This window comes from Rhincodon typus, chromosome 1, assembly GCF_021869965.1.
Source record: "Rhincodon typus isolate 14 chromosome 1, sRhiTyp1.1, whole genome shotgun sequence".
Lineage (NCBI taxonomy): Eukaryota > Metazoa > Chordata > Chondrichthyes > Orectolobiformes > Rhincodontidae > Rhincodon > Rhincodon typus.
Window position 1 is genome coordinate 127797280 of NC_063332.1, and position 17047 is coordinate 127814326.

The following is a 17047-nucleotide window of genomic DNA, read 5'->3' on the forward strand; positions in this document are numbered from 1 at the left end:
TCCCCGATCCCAAATCTGTGTAATTATTTCCTAAAATGTTAAGGTATTGTAATTTGGAAAGATGTTCAAACCAATGCGGTGACAGGCGTGTCAAAAGATTATTCGATAAGTCAAGATACTCCAGGTCTGTGTTATGCTGGAGTGCCTGCTCCGAAATGGAGTGGATTCGATTTGATTGCAATAGAAGTCTTTTGAGTTTCACATATGTTATGAAATCAGTGTCCTTAATCTGTGAGATCTTGTTATGAGACAGATCAAACCCCAGTACATTTTCCGCTACACGTGGAACATTCTCTAGCTTCACCGATGAGCAGTTGCAGAAGTTGTGAGAGTTGCATTTCTGACAGATGTCCGATGGGTCAGTGTTCCCTTCTAAGAAAGCTGCACGTACAAAAATGCAATCAACAAGCAGGATCAACAACGAGGGAGATCTCATCGTTCTTCTTCAGAGCTATCTGAAATGAAAAGAAATCAACACTAATACAATTAAATACTCTTTGTCTACTGCTTACTTTAAAGAATATCTAAATGGAAGTTTTCATTGGCCTCTGTAGGACGTGCTTGCAACATCCAAACAAAGAAAGCACCACTTAAATAGTTTCTCCTCCTTCTTTAGTGAGTCACCAGTGACTTCAAGATTCTAGTCAAGGTGTAACATGCCATCTGTTGCTGAGCGAGATAGAGTAGTTAAGATGTTATTAGAAATGTTGAAGGTTCTATCTCCTGTGCCCCATTCAAACTGCAGATTTGGTGTCCTCAGTTCACATTGCTGAGAGGGGATGTCCAATACCTTTCACCACAGGCCATGGGGTAGGGGAAGGGGCAAGTCAGTCAGCAATGCATTTCATAGCGGTGAGTCCAGAGCCTATTTCCTACATGTGCTGTTTATACGTTGCCTGCTAAAAACTGGGGTTGGGGTGGGGAAGAAAGAATAGAGGTGAGGAAATATTAGCAAAATATCGGTTTCAGCATCAAACTCAAAAGATCAGTTACACGGCCTGTATTTTACACACCATCCCACAGGCAGTAAAACTGGGTGCCATGCCAATGGTGATATTCTTGGCATCTATCCATCCATCCTCACTCCATCCCCTCCTGCAAAAAGTGGCACAGGTGGTACTGGGTTAGACCAGACTAATTGAGCATCTTAAGTAGCCAATTAATGCTCACTCAAGGGCCTTCTCTCCATCACTGCTGGGATGTTACCTGCAACAGGGAGACGTAGCACCAAGTGTCCAGTGAAAGTTGACAGGGTGGTGGGTGGGTAAATGGTATGCCTGGTACCAATTGGAGGACTTCAGAAAGTATTATGCCCAGGTCTTCCCTCACTGGCCCCTAACCCCACCCTATCTAACACCAGCCAATTCAGAGCCAATTCATAGGGACCACCCCCAGCAAAGCTCCCCATTTACCTTCAGGTATGGATTTCATTGCAGCTCTCTTCCTTCTGGAACTTGCTGCTTTCCACATTATTCCCAGTGGCATTCTGGGACCAGGGAGTTCCTAGCTTTTTGATTGGCCAGTAGATCCCAGAGGCTGAAGGCAACAAGCACCCTGGAAGCCATTAAGGAATATGCTGGTTCAAACGAGTTGGGGGCTCAGCCCTGACTTTCAGTCTCTGAGCATGGACAATGCCCCCAGCAAAAAATTCAGTCCAGTGTCTTTACAAAGAATAGAAGGGTTTCAATGGAGTTCACTGCATTTCCTTTCATTTGGAGAAAATGTGGGGAGGGGGATTTCATGATGGGGAAGATACGTTTTTATTTGGTTGATGAAATGTGAGCATCATTTGCAAGACCAGCATTTATTGCCCATCCCTATTTATCCTGGAGAAGTGGTGGTGAGCCTCTTTCTTGAACCTCTGCAGTCAGGGTGATGTAGATACATCCAGAATATAACTCTGACCTACCAATGTCTGATATGCCCCTAATTTCCATAACCTCCTCCAGGGTACAATTAGGCAGACAGACAGTAGTTCTGGCGTGCACGTTGAGGAATGTATCAATAGTGCCATGTTGAGGAGAGGTACTGAGAATTGGGGAACTGTCTGAGGCGATAGCAGATTACATGACAATTGGGGTGAGTGGACTGCTAGATGAAGTGATGAGAATGTGAGGGAGTGATTGTGAGAAGACATTAATTCAGACAGAACATTAGGTGTTGATGGAAGTGAAGTTTGTGTGAGGATTGTCAAAAGGCAGAGTGAGAAGGGCTACAGTACAAGATGTAGGGGTACCTGAAACTTTTCTCACCCTGCCCAACCAGGCATCCGCAGTACTGGACACAACCTCAAGATGGCATTCTTGATGCTAAGTTCCTGCACCACTTCAAGCTTGCTTTGTTGTGGAACTTGGTTTCTCTTTTTTCCATTGCTAGGAAACAAGGCTTTATAGACTGAGCAAAACATTGAGGGATGACTTGATGTACTTTGCTCTCCTGGCAATCATCCCAACCTACACCCTTACAAGCTCCAAACATACTCTGCATTTTCTTTTCTAAACTGAGTCTTTAAATAGTCAAAGAGAAATGGCATCGAACGTACAAACAAGGAGCAGGAGTAAGCCATTCAGCCCCTCAAACCTGCTGCTGAGATAGTGATTTATCTGATTGTAACTTCAAATCAACATTCCAGCCCATATCCTACAACCTTTACACCCCTTGCTATCTATCCAACACTGTCTTAAAAATATTCAAAAGACTGTTTCCACCGCCCTTTGGGAAGAGCGTTCCAAAGATGTATGACCTTCAGTGAGAAAATATTTTGCTTGCTCCCCCGTTTTAAATGTGTGGCTCCTTATTTGTAAACAATGACCTTTAGTTCTAAGTTCTCCCATAAGACGAAACGTCCTTTCCACATTCACCCTCTCAAGACACCTCAGGATATCTCAATGAAGTTACCACTTAACCTTCTAAACCACAGCAAGTACAAGCCTTGTCTAACCAACCTTCCTCGCAGATTAAGCCACTGTTTTAGGTATCAGTGTGGTAAACCACCTCTCAATCACTTCCAATGCATTTATATCCTTACTTAAATCAGGTGACCAATGCTGTACACTAACTGTGGTTTCAACATGGCTTGCATATCTGAAGCATAATCTCCCTACATTTATATTCAATTCTTCTCACAATAAATGATAACATTCTATTAGCTTTCCCTGCATACTAACATTTTGCAATTCATGCACTAGGTCCCAGATCCCTCCCTTTTAGAGAGCTCTGCAATTTCTCAACATTTAGATAATATGTTTCTTTCTTACTCCTTCCTCATTCTTCCTGTCAAAGTGGACAATTTCACATTTTCCCCACATTATAGTCCATTTGCCACATCTTTGTCCACTATTTAATCTATTTTACTTGTAACTTGTGTTCTCTTCACAACTGACTTTGCTACTCATCTTTGCGTCATCAGCAGCCACACCTTCCATCCCTTCATCTAAGTCATTGCTATAAATTGTAAACATGCAAATGCCATCACTGATTCTTGTGAAACACCGCTTGTTACATCTCACCAACCTGAAAACAAATTTATGCCAATTCTCTGCTTCATGTTTGCCAGCCAAACTTCTTTCCATGCTAATACACTACCTCCTATACAGTGAGCTTTTATTTTCTGCAATAATATTTGATGTAGAACCTTATCAAAAGCCTGCTGAAAATATAGGTCCAGTACATCCACTGATTCCCCTTTGTCCACAACACCTATTACTTGCTCAAAGAACTCCGAAAGATTGGTCAAACATGATTTCCTTTTCACAAAACCTTGTTGACTCTGCCTGATTGCCTTAAACTTATCTACATGCCCTGCTCTAACTTAATAGCTTCTAATATTTTCCCCAAGACAGACATGAAGCTAATGGGCTTGTAGTGTCTGGTCTCTGTCCCCCTCCCTTTTTGAGCAAGGAAGATGTAGTTGCTATGTTCCAATTGAATGGGACCTTCACCACATCAAAGGATTTTTAAAAAATTAAAACCAACACTTTAACTATCTCACCAGCCATTTCTTTTCAGAGCAAAGAAGAAGTCCATCAGGATCCAAGGATTTGTCAGCCTGCAGCTCCAACATTTACTTAGCACCATTTCTCTGATGATTGTGATTTTCCTATGTTCCTCACTCCATCCCATTTCATGATTTATAGCTGCTGATGGAATGTTATTTATATCCTGTATTCTGAAGACTGATGCAAAATACCTCTTCAATGCATCTGTCATTTCCTTAATTTCCATGATCAATTCTCTACAGTTACTTTCTATAGGACCAATGTTCACTTTGTAAACCCTTTTATTTTTAAACTATGGTCTAATTTTTCTTATTCACACATGGGATGTGGACGTCGCTGGCTGATCAGCATTTATTGTCCATCCCTAGTTGCCCTGAGAAAGTGGTGCTGAGCTGCCTTCTTGAACTGCTGCAGTCCACCTGCTAAAGGTAGACCCACAGTACCCTTAGGGAGAAAATTCCATGATTTTGATCCAGCAACAGTGAAGAAACAGCAATAGATTTCCAAGTCAGGATGGTGAGCAACTTGGATGGGAACTTGCAGGTGATGATGTTCCCATGTATCTGCTGCCCTTTTCCTTCTAGCTGGAAGTGCTCATGGGTGTGGATGGTGCTGTCTGCTGCTGAGCTTCAGTGGTGGAGGGAGTGGATGTTTGTGGATGTGGTGCCAATCAAGTGGGCTGCTTTGTCCTAGATGTGGACAAGCTTCTTGAGTGTTGTTGGAGCTGCATCCATCCAGGCAAGTGAGGATTATCACAGTCCTGACTTGTGCCTTGTGGATGGTGGACAGGTTTTGGGGAGTCAGGAGGTGAGTTACTAGTGACAGAATACCTAGCTTCTGAACTGCTCTTGTGGCCATTGTGTTTATGTGACGAATTCTGGTCAATGGTAACCTGTTGATAATGTCACTGGTGAGCCTAAGCCTGGATGTTTCTTCAGTATTTGAGGAGTCATGACTGGTGTTTTTCAATGAAAATCTGGAATTAAGAGTCTAATGATGACCATCCATCCATTGTGGGTTGTCAGGAAAAGCCCATCAGGTTCACTGATGTCCTTTAGGAAAAAGAAACTGCCACCCTCACCTGGTCTGGCCTACACGTGACTCCGGACCCACAGCAATGTGGTTGACTCTTAACTTCCCTCTACAATGGACAATAAATGCTGGCCTAGCCAGTGATACCATCATCCCTTGAATGAATTTTTAAAAAAATCAGTGAACAGCCCCACTTCTGACCTTATGATGGAGAGAAGGTCCACACAGAAATTAGTTCATACAGTCACAGAGCTATAGGGTCAATGTTAGCCTTCACAAGGTATTCTGATGCAATCCATTTATCAATCTACATACCCTTTAACATTCCTTTCTTTCAAGCAACTAATTACGTTTTGGGAATGCTTACAGTGCGCAACTGAAATTTTATTTTGAGACGTTTTTCTGTTCTCCTAATTAAGTGGTTTTGTAAGCATTTTAGATTTATTGCCTCTCATTCTGTCATACGAAATAGTGGTAACAATCTAACAAAATCTACCATTTATAAAATTGCCTAATCTTGAAGATCTTTATCATATCAACGATTCAGGAATTTCTCAAATCTGCATTTATAGGGCCAGTTTATGCGGTCAGTAGTAGATTGACAGCATCTAAGAAAGCTGCCCACAAAGTTTGTGATGTTGATTTCATATTTCCTAACTATTCATTTGAAACTAGCTCTATGTCAAGGGAATCTTCAGGCTTCCACCACCAGCAAGCAATGTAAACAACTAATCACATTGAAAAATTCTCACAGAGAGTAAACTATAAAGCTGAAAACACTGCTACCCTTTGCTTTATGATATAATTTTAGGTGAGTGAAATGAAGATTGGGACATTTATATGAGACCAAAGTAGAAGCTAACAAAAACTTTTTAAAAATCCAGAATTTTCATCATCATGGAGAAATGTCACATTTTACAAATATAAAATTAGTTTTTTCAGAATCAATGAAGCTATCAACATTAATTGTGAACTTAGTAATCCACTTAAAACCAGTTACACTTCATTCAGCAAAGTGCAACCTTTCCAAGAGTTTTTAACAGTGAGGCTAAATATATAATTAAAAATTCACACTGACGTGATATAGCTTTCTATATGTTAGATGATGCAGCATATATCACAGAGACTCATGTTCTTAATGAGACAGATATCTGCAAGTTTATTTGCAACTAACTATACTTGTTAATATGACATCTGAGACTATATAAGTTTCAATCATCTTGTTTGCACAAGTTGCTACACACCTCCAGGGTAGGTGGGACTGTGTTCTGGCCCAGTTATAGGGATTTTAAAACTGCCACAGGATGACAAATTCTGGGATATATGCTTTCTTATATTAGTAGTTAGTTAGATAACTGGAGTGTGGAGTAGAATTAGACCATCCTTCTATACCTAGTGCTAGTTAATGGAGGCCCATCTCCTTACCTCCCCCACACTTGAGAAGTGGTTACTCTGAAACTATGCATTACGAATGATCTAATGGGGAGAGATGCCTTCCAATTGAATTGTATATATAGGTGACTGGCTCGCTGTACAGAGAGTGAGATGGAGACCTTTTATACTTAAACATCACATATCATTGATGTCATCCAGCTGTCTTAAAGGTACAGTGCCTTTCTGAGATCTGTGAAATAATACGCTCCCATTTTACCTTTGGAGGAGTAGTAAACCTATTCAGATAATTAAGTAGAAGGATGCACATTGGCACATTATCTTGATACGAGAAGATAATGCTTTAGTGGATGTATAACACAATGGATCTGGTCCTTATACGATTACCAAGACTCAGTTACGTGGTTTCATTCTGTAGCATGCTGCATGTCATTGTGTATTGATCTACATCATGTATTAAAGATGTCTGGAATACTATCTGGAATCATTGTTCAGGTATCAGTCATGCATGATGGATTGTCAGTCATGTACAATTTGGATGTGTCATCTCTGATCTAAAAGGGTGATCCAAATTTTAAAAGTATCCTCTAGTTCTGGACTCACCCACAAGAGGAAACATCCTCTCCACACTCCCGTAAGACCATTCAGAATCTTATAAATTTTATCAAATCACCCTTTGCTCTTCTAAGCTCTAATGGAAACAAGCCCAGTCTGTTCAATTGCTCCTCATTTGCAAAACAGCAACCTTCTCTGGACTGCGTCCAATGTCAGCATATCTATCCTTAGGCAAGGGGCCCAAAACTGTCCACAGGATTTCAGGTGTGGTTTGGCTAATGCCTTGTATCCTCCATTCCCTTCAAAATGAAGTTCATTCCAGACATCAATCTAGTAAACCTCCTCCAAACTGCCTCCCATGAGCACAGGAACATACAAATATAAGCAGAATTTGGCTATTCGGCCCTTCTTGCCTGATCTGTCATCATAGTTGACCTGTTTGTTTGGAATTCCACAATTTCATCAACCTGGTTAACCTTCGATTCTATCGACCAATAAGTATCTACCTACCTGTGATTCAAGTTATTCAATGACCCCAACTCCACTGCATTCTGAGGCAGATTTCCAAAGTCACACTACCCTCTGAGAAAAAATGCACTTTGAAAACATACACTGAGAAAAAATGCACTTTGAAAACATACCCCTGGATCTTCACAAGTAGGCATTGTAGTTGTGGAAGTCCACTGTGAGAGGTTTTCGAAATTATTTCCAACGGTTAGTATGAACAATAAAATGTTAAATAGGTATGTGTTACCATAATGCCATAAGGCATAGGAGCAGAAGCAGGCCATTTGGCCCATTGAGTCTGGTGTGCCTTTTAATGAGCTGATTTCTGATCTGGTCATCTGCAACTCCACTTTCCTGCCTTCTCTCCATAGCCCTTGACATTCTTACTGTGTAATAATTGGTCTGTCTCAATCTTAAATATACTTAAGAATCAGCTTCAACAGGCATCTATGGTAAACAGTTCCACAGATTCACCACCCTCTAGGAGGGAAAAGACCCCTCCTCATGTCGGTCTTAAATGGGCAACTCCTCATTCTGAAATTATGTATTCTGATTCTAGGCTGTCCCACAATGGGAAACAACCTTTCCAGCATCTACCCTGTCAAGTCCTTTAAGAATCTTACATGTCTCAATAAAGTCTTCTCTCATCCTTTCAAACTCTAATGATACAAGCCCAATCTATTCGATTTCTCTCCATAATGAAATCCTTCCATAACTGGAATCAGTCTAATCAACCTTCTTTAGACTGATTCCAATGCCAGCATGTCTTTCTTTAGATAAAGGGCCCAAAAATGTTCACAGGATTTCAGGTGTGGTTTGGCTAGTGCCTTGTACAGTTTTAGCAGAACGTTGCTATTTTAAATCCTCCATTCCCTTTGAATTGAAGGCAAACAATCCACTTGTCTTCCCTTTTGCCAGTTGAATTTAGATGGTAGCTTTTTTGCTTCATGTACAAGATGTCCAAAACTCCCTTGCTGTAGCCTTCTGTAGTCTTTCTTCATTGAGTAACATCCAGCTTCCCTATTCTTCCTGTCTACCTGTCTTCCTGTCACATTTTCTCACATTATATTCCATTTGCTAAATTTTTATCGACTTGCTTAACCTGTCTATATCACTCTGCAGACTCAGTCATTCTCACTACTTGTTTTTGTAGCTATTTTTGTGTTATCTGTGAACTTGGAAAACATTTCACAGTGGACCTCCACAACTACTATGTCTACCTGTGAAGATTCAAGGGTATGTTTTCAAAGTGCAATTTGTTTTTTTTATAGGGTAGTGTGACTTTGGCAGCAGTACATTTACTTTCCTCATCTAAGTCATTTATATCAAAAATTAGGAGATAATTGTGGTCCCAGCACTGACCCCTGTGGCACTCCGCTAGTTACAGGTTGTCACCCTGAAAATATCCTCTTTATCCCGACCCAGTCTTGAAGGGTTACCAGACCTGAAACGTTAACTCTGTTTTTCCCTTCACAGACGCTGCCAGACCTGCTGAACTTTTCCTGCAACTTTGTTTTTGTCCCTGATTTACAGCATCTGCAGTTCTTTCGGTTTTTATCCAGTCTTCTATTAGTTAGCCAATCCTCTATCCATGCTCATGTGCAACTCTAATACAATGGATAGGCTTTATTTTAACAGTAACATTATACGTGGTACTTTATTGAATACCTTTGGAAATCCAAAAACATTCTACCCACAGGTTTCCCTTTTAGCTATTCTGCTTGCTACCCCCTCAAAAAATCTAATAAATGTGTCAGATATGATTTCCATTCATGGGACCCACTGTCCCTGCTTGATCACATTATGCATTTTTAAATTCTTTATTACATCCTTTCTTCCCAAAGACAGTTACCAAACTAGCTGCTATACAATTTTTTTTTGCCACCCTTTTAGAATTACATTAGCAGTTTTCTGATCTTCTGGGACTTTTCCAGAATCTCTAAGAATTCTTGGAAGATTAAAGCCAGTGCATCCACTATCCCTGTAGCTACTTCCTTTAAAATCTTAAAATGTAACCCATCAGATCCAGAGGCCATATCGACCTTTAGACCCATTATTTCCCTATTATGCTTTTCTAGTGATTCTTACTGTGAGTATTTCCTCCCTCCTTTAACCCCTAGATTACTTAGTGTTTTTGGAATGCTGTTAGTGGTCTGTGAAGACTGATACAAAATATTAATTCAACTCCTCATTATTTCCCTAATCTCACTCTCTGAGGGCCTATGTTCATTTTGACTCTCTTCCTTTTTAAATATTTAAGGATCCTCCTACTGTCTGTTGTTATATTACTTGCAAGTCTACCCTCAGTTTATTTTTGCCCTCTTTTATTGTTATCTGACCATCTTTTGTTTCCTTCTAAAACTTTTCTAATCCTTATTATTACCATTAATCTTTACTGCATTATATATTTCCCTTTCAATTTGATACTATCCTTAATTTCCTTGGTTATCCATAGTCATTTATCCTCTTTCTAGAATTCTTCCACACTGGGATATATCTTTACTGTGAATCATGAAATATTTTCTTAAATATCTGGAATTGTTCCTCAACTATCTTTTCTACAAAACATCTTTCCCAGTCCACTCCAGCCAGCTCTGCCTCATTCCTTTGTTTCTAAGTTAAGGGGGAAGGGACAATGTTGCATGTAATTATTGCAATACGAAACATATAAAAATGCTATATTCCACTGGGGAAATCAGAGTGTCATTGACATCTCTTCCAATCTGATCTGTGAATAAGAGAGCGACTGGGCCCCACATGAACGCCAGATTCAGAATGGTCTTTGCCCTCTCCCACATGTGGTAAAGAGCTCGAATAAGGATCAATTGTACTTCTGAGCATAAAACTGGATACTGCTCTTTGCCATTTCTCCTCAACACTAACAATGTTACCTTACAACCCCTTCTTTCCCACTGGCCTTTTGAAATGTTATATCCCTGAATATTTAGTTCCCAGTTTTGATCTCCTTGCAACCATGTCTCAGTAATGGCTACAGGATCAAACCGATTAACCTCTATTTGTACCATTAATTGATTTATTTTGTTCCGAATATTATTTAAGTAAAGAGGCATTATTACCCTTTTTTATCATTTTTCCCCTTTTGACTGTATTTGCTGTTTATGCTTGTACATACACTTATCCCTTCCTCACCCACTGTAGGTATCATTATCAAAATTGTTGCTCTGCAGTACTGCCATATCCACTTGCTTTGTAAGCCTACATTGTCCCCCTCCTAAACCATTCCCCCCCCACTCCAAACTAGTTTAAAGCCCTCTTTTGCAAGTCACCTTTGTATTGTGGAATAGGCATCTTCTGTATACCTCATATTTTGGTAGGATCTGTCCTAACACTACATTGAACATTTGTAGTCTGAAAACCAGAGCAAAATTTCCCTTTCTATGTTGGAGTAGTTTGCTTGAGCTGTCATAAGGACTTGAGAGCCAAAAACAATAGGCTTATCATCCTGTAATAGTTATGCTCCAAGGCCTTTCTAGGATGCATCAACTTCCAACACTGTGAGCTTGGGGGGATCATAATATTGAAGAATACACTTGTTAGATGATAAAGCATTTTTGAGATTGAAAATTATGATGGTGATCTTCCTGCCACATTTATGGTGTATTTTTGTGAAGAAAATCTCAAAGAGGAGGAGCTTGGTTGCAAAATTTAGAATATAAGGGGGCAAAATGTTGAAGAAATTGAGATGCATGTAAATCATCTTTATTGTGTGGCGAGGCTTCTTCTGTATGTCTTCTACTTTGGTAGGATCATTTCTAGTACTTTTGGAGGGGCAGACAGATACCCCAAGGTGGTGATTTGGCTCATGTTAATTTGAAAATTATACAGTTAAAAATGAAACCGTGTTCTCCTGCTGCCATGAGCTGATGAAGGTTCACATCACGCTTATATCTAGTTTTCCTGAGAACTCAATGTTGTCAGTGATACAGGGACAACCTGGTAGATTCCAAAAACCTCATTGTTAGAATATATTCCGGCTAATGGTGCTGTGTCAAACTGACCACAAGTACTTTAAGATTGCATCCTTCTTCTAATGTTCATCAATGATATAATTTTTCGCTTGTCTGTAAGCACCTTTCAGAAAGATTTGATAAGTGCAGAGGCAATGACTAGTTTCATGACCTTTTCAGCTAAGTTAGCTTTGGTGAAATCATATTCCGTACCTTCCTATTGATATCTGCCTATGAATTAGTCAATATTTAACCTGGTTGTTGATGGATTGCCATGAACTCAAGTCTGAGGAGTCCTGAAGTTGGCACAAACTAAAACTGATCTTATAAAAGTTATAAAATGCTGTCAGCATCTTTGTGGCTGTCTTTATTCTTCTCAATCTATCATTTCCGAAAGTGGTAAAAAGTTGGGCTGCCTGCCTTTCTTTATCATCTATCAGTTGATCTATGAAGTGAAGATTTACTCTTCCTTTAACTAGCTGAACTTGACAGAATGTGACTGGAATGCCAATCCATGTTCAGATATTTAGTTTCCATCCTCACTGTGCAGCTAAACATTGCCAGTATATAAAGGATTTGAAATGCAATGATACAATGCTTTTTTTTTTGCTTTTCTATTTTTGTTTCTGATTTGTTGCTGATTTAGAGGTTTCAGCTTTCTTCTCCTTTTCTTTTTATATTTGCCAATTTAAACAAAGTATCTGAGCAGAACCTGAATGTGGCATTCACGAAGAAAGAAGTATCAAGGAACATCATGCATGCCTTTATTTGCTTTCAGGCCATTTGTTTTCTAATCAAGACCAATATCTGGAAGTTTATTAATACCTAACTGTGTACACTAATATGATAACTCAGACTTGCATATAAAGTCGGGGTTTTGTGCTTATTTATACTACTATTACACTATATTCCTAGTTGTCTAGTTGACTAACTGACTGGCTGACTATCCAATTGTCTAACAGACTAGATACACAGAGAGTAAGATGGAGACCTCTTATGCTAGAGCGTCACATGTCATAGCGTAATTTAATTTAAAGGAAGACTGCACAATAAGACACAACCCATCAGTTTAGTGATCTTTAATTGATTTCAGACCAGAAGATTTCGGAGCAGACTTAGACAATTCAGACCATCAAGTCTGCTCTGCCATTCAGTCATGGCTGATGTGTTTTTCAATCCTGTTCTCCTACCTTCTCCCTGTAAACTTACACCCTTTACTAATCAAGAACCTGACTGTCTCTGTGTGTATTTAAGACAATGACCTGACTGCCACAGAGGGCTGTGGCAATAAGTTCCACAGATTCACCACTCTTTGGCTGAAGAAATTCCTCCCCGTCTCAATTGTGAAGCATCGTCTTTTCACTGAGGCTATGCTGTCAGGTCTTAGTCTCGTACTAGTGAAATCATCTTCTCCACATCCATTCTATCCAGGCCCCTCAGTATTCTGTAAGTCTCAATCAGATCCCTCCTCATCCTTCTAAACTCCATCGAGTACAAACCCAGAGTCCTCAACTGCTCCTCATATGACAAGCCCTTCATTCCTGGTATCATTGGGGGCGGCATAGTGGCTCAGCAGTTAGTGGCTCAGCCTTATGGCACCAGGGACTCAGGTTCAATTCCAGCCTCCAGCAACTGTGTGGAGTTTGCACATTCTCCCCATGTCTATGTGGGTTTTCTTTGGTTTCTACCCACAGTCCAAAGATATGCATGTTAGGTGGATTGGCCATGTTAAATTGCCCATTGCATCCAGGCTGGATGGGTTAGCCATAGGAAATGCAGGGTTACAGATATAGAGTAGGGGGACTGGGTCTGGTGGGATGCTCTTCAGAGGGTCTGTGTGGTTTTGCTGGGCTGAATGGCCTGCTTCCACACTGTAGGGATTCTACGGTAATCATTCTTGTCAACCATCTTTGGACACCTTCCAAGATCAGCACATCTTTCCTTAGATATGCAGCCCCAAACCACTCTCAATATTCCAAATTAGGTCTGAACAGAGCCTTATACAACCTCGGCAGTACATCTCTGCTCTTCCATTTTACCCCACTCAAAATGAATGCTAACATTGCGTTTGAATTCCTAACTGCCAACTGAACCTGCATTAACCTGAAGAAAATCCTGATTTAGGTCACTCAAGTCCCTTTATGCTTCAGATTTCTTAAGCCTTTCCCCATTTAGAAAATAATCTATGCCTCTATTATTCCTACTGAAGTACATAACTTCACACTTTCTCACATTGTATTGCATTTGCCACATTTTTGTCCACTCTCCTAGCCTGTCCAGGTATTTCTGCAGCCTCCCTGTCTCCTCAACACTACCTGTCCCTTCACCTATCTTTGTTGCTAAGTTTCCAGATGACAGAATGCCCTCAGTTCCTTCACCAGACTGTTAATGTATAACATGAATAGTTGTGGTCCCAATATGGATCCCTGCAGAACTCCAGTAGTCAATGGCAGCCACCCTGAAAGAGATCCCTTTATCCCCATTCTCTGCCTTCTGCCAATCAGCCAATCTTCTATCCATGACATTACCTTGCCCCACTCCCCTGCCGCCCCAACCAACCCACCCAATTCTTGCACTATTTACTTCAAAGCCCTAATCTACAGCCCCAGTTGCGCGACATCAACCGTGCACCTTGTGAAAAAGTGCAGAACCACAATTTCTTCTATCTACATTTAACTGCAACAAGCAGATTCTGGAGCTCGCTGTCAGTCTCTGTGGAGTGAAAATGACGAGCACCGACAGTTTTGCAATCATAGCTACCACAAATAACAAGCCAGAACTGTAATCCTCCTTTCTGGTAATAGTTTGAATAATTGTAAATTTAGCGCAGATTTATACATGGTCTGAGTTTAGCACTGAGATTAAAGAAAAGACAGAAGAATAAATACCTTTGAAATTATTAATTAAACATGATTAATCTCTATTTTGCACATTCCCAGTAGACAGAACTGAATTACTATATATTTCTACAGCTTATAGACTTAAATACTGTCACATAATCAGTAGACTTCTGCTGTTATACAACAGAACTTAAAAGCTCATTAGAATCAGCTTGAAGAAAAATGTTTCAATCCCCCACCCACAGATTTCCTGTTTTTCCACAGCTGACCCAATATTAACTTTTCACATTAAAAGTACTCTCACAGTATTCTACACAAACTATTTCCAGATGAAATTTACAGAAGCATTCAGAATAACCAATTAACTTTCGGTGAACGTTCAGATGATTCTGACTCACAGTATCTTTTCTTCATGAAAGTTTTGGTGGAAGGAATCCAAAATCAGCTTCTCCAGTTATACAATCCCACAATTCAAAGCCAAAATGAAATCGAGGCCCGAGACTTACTGCAATAAAGCAGATCTCGATTAGCACAATACCAGATTTGATCCAGACTTTTATGTGTTAACAAACTCAGGAAAAAAAATAAATAGCATATAATGCAGGAACAACCAAAAACTTGTTTTGAACCAAATCTATTGAGGTCATTTCTGTTAGCACAAATTTTAACACTTACTGAGACTTGAGGAACAAGGGCAGTAAAATCTTGCTGAGGTGGATATATACAAATGCGAATTTAAACCGGAATTGGAAATAAAGTGTCAGTAAATATGAATGTTACATCATTAAAATGAAGAATTACCAGCAGTTGGTATTGTGAAATAATTATTCTAGAATTGAAAATGGCCAGCTTTCAAAATAGGCACAGTTTTTCTGAGCTGAAGTATTTAATATTGTTTTCTTTAATTGCAGATTGATTTGAAAGAAATTGTCACAAAGGGAGGGAATGTTGAACCCCTCTGATTTCTGAGAATATATTTGATTTCAGGTTGTCAAAACCATCAGTTTTAAATTCAATTGGCTTGCAATTGCTGAGTGCTTGGTTTAAATTAGTTGGTTGAGTCCAGCTCATTGCTGAAACATCAAAACATGACTGCTGTTTTGCCTGCCAGGTGTAAGGTCTTTTGATACACTTGTTTCAATTTGGGGCTGTCCATACACTATTTGCAAACTTCCAAGCACAGAAAAGGTGCAATCTTTTAAAGGTACCAGCTCTGCTTTTCCCCACTATAATTTTTACAAACAAATTCTAACTTCCTGCCTTTCAATTCATGAATATTCTACACAATTTCGTGACAAAATAAACAAAGAATTAGTCCAGACAGGAAACATGATTTCTAAAATAAATTACCAAATTTATGTTGGAATGGAATGTTGGTGTCTTCCTTACTGATGACTAATGTTTATGAAACAGACAACTAAGTCCGGAAAGAATTATTAAGCAATCATTATATAAAGGCCCCTACAGTTTTTCAACACCAGGTTTTCAAGCAATTAAGGGCTCTAAAGTCCATCAGTTATCTCATTGAAAGCTTTGCTTGCTTTTCTCCAATATCACTTGACTTGTGTAAACAGGTGACTTCAAGCACACATGAAGCTGTTTGCCTTCATTCCTTGATGGACTACATGACAAACCCTTTTCAACATAGAAAGTGTCAAAACCCTTCATTTTTTAAAAAACTTTCTCAACTCTATTGGCTTATAACTGTCAATTACATATACTACACCTTCTCCAAATCCATTTTGCCCACAACTGTTTACATTTTCATCACATTAGTAGCACTCCTCTACCCAAGTCTCCTTTGTTAAAGATATCAATTTCTAACAGTGCTCACCATCATTTTGAGGGAGTGAGGAATGTATATGCTCCTTGTCTTCTCTTTGGAAAGCAACCACTTTGGCAGAATGTGATACCAGCTTCTCACAACAACTGGCACCTGGGCCACATATTAATGATGCCTGAAGTATAAAGGCAGTAAGCTAAAATTCTCATTTTCCTCTTCTGCTCCTCCTTCTTGCTTGTTCTTTGGCGACAGGTTAAGTGCTTGACTGCTCCTGTGTAAATAACTGAGGCTTGATCAGCTTCTGAAAAGAACTATACAGCTGTACATCAAAAACCTCATCCAGAAAGGGATTGGCTAAACAAAAAGAAGAATGAAGAACATTTTAAAGACTATTTTGAAGATGAAGAAATGATTCTTTCCCAACCTCTCCTAGTATAAGAATTTCTCTTTCTGTAGGTCATGGCATAATTTCCACAGTCACTTCAGCTTGAGGCTACATCTCTACAGGCAATGACATCTCAGGAACTGCAGCAGAAAGTAATATTTCACCATCACCAACAATAGAATACACTTGAATATTCAAGGAAATTAAACTCACTTGAACATTTATATCAAGACTGGATCTACAGGAAGCACCTTAATAGTATTTTGATCTGCAGGCTTGCCTAAAGACTCAATAATAGAGTTCAACAAATAAAGACTTCAACAATATCATCAGCTATTATCTCTACAAAAGCTCTACTGGTAATATGGAGGATATTTCTTCTTTGAAGAACTACCAAGATAAGGAGCTTCTGTAGCAGATTGTGGTTGGTTTTGTAGTTGTAGTTGGTTTTGTAGTTGTAGTTATTGTTGTTGGATGTCACTCAAGGCTTCAGTGAAGCGAGTAGGCAAATCTGTCTCTTGATCATCTTCGCCAAAACACGGACTCTCCTTAACAGGGATGTGACTAGGATAGTCAGTTACACGGTC

General features: G+C 39.6%; 1 long non-coding RNA gene across 1 annotated transcript; it reads right to left on the reverse strand.

Annotated features, from left to right (window-relative positions):
* Positions 1-6: 6 nt before the first annotated feature.
* On the reverse strand, positions 7-15033 carry LOC125483314. Its single transcript, XR_007262266.1, has 3 exons — positions 14968-15033; positions 14691-14797; positions 7-455 (listed from the first exon to the last, which is right to left on the reverse strand). It is a non-coding gene; the product is annotated as an uncharacterized LOC125483314 (long non-coding RNA).
* Positions 15034-17047: the final 2014 nt, after the last annotated feature.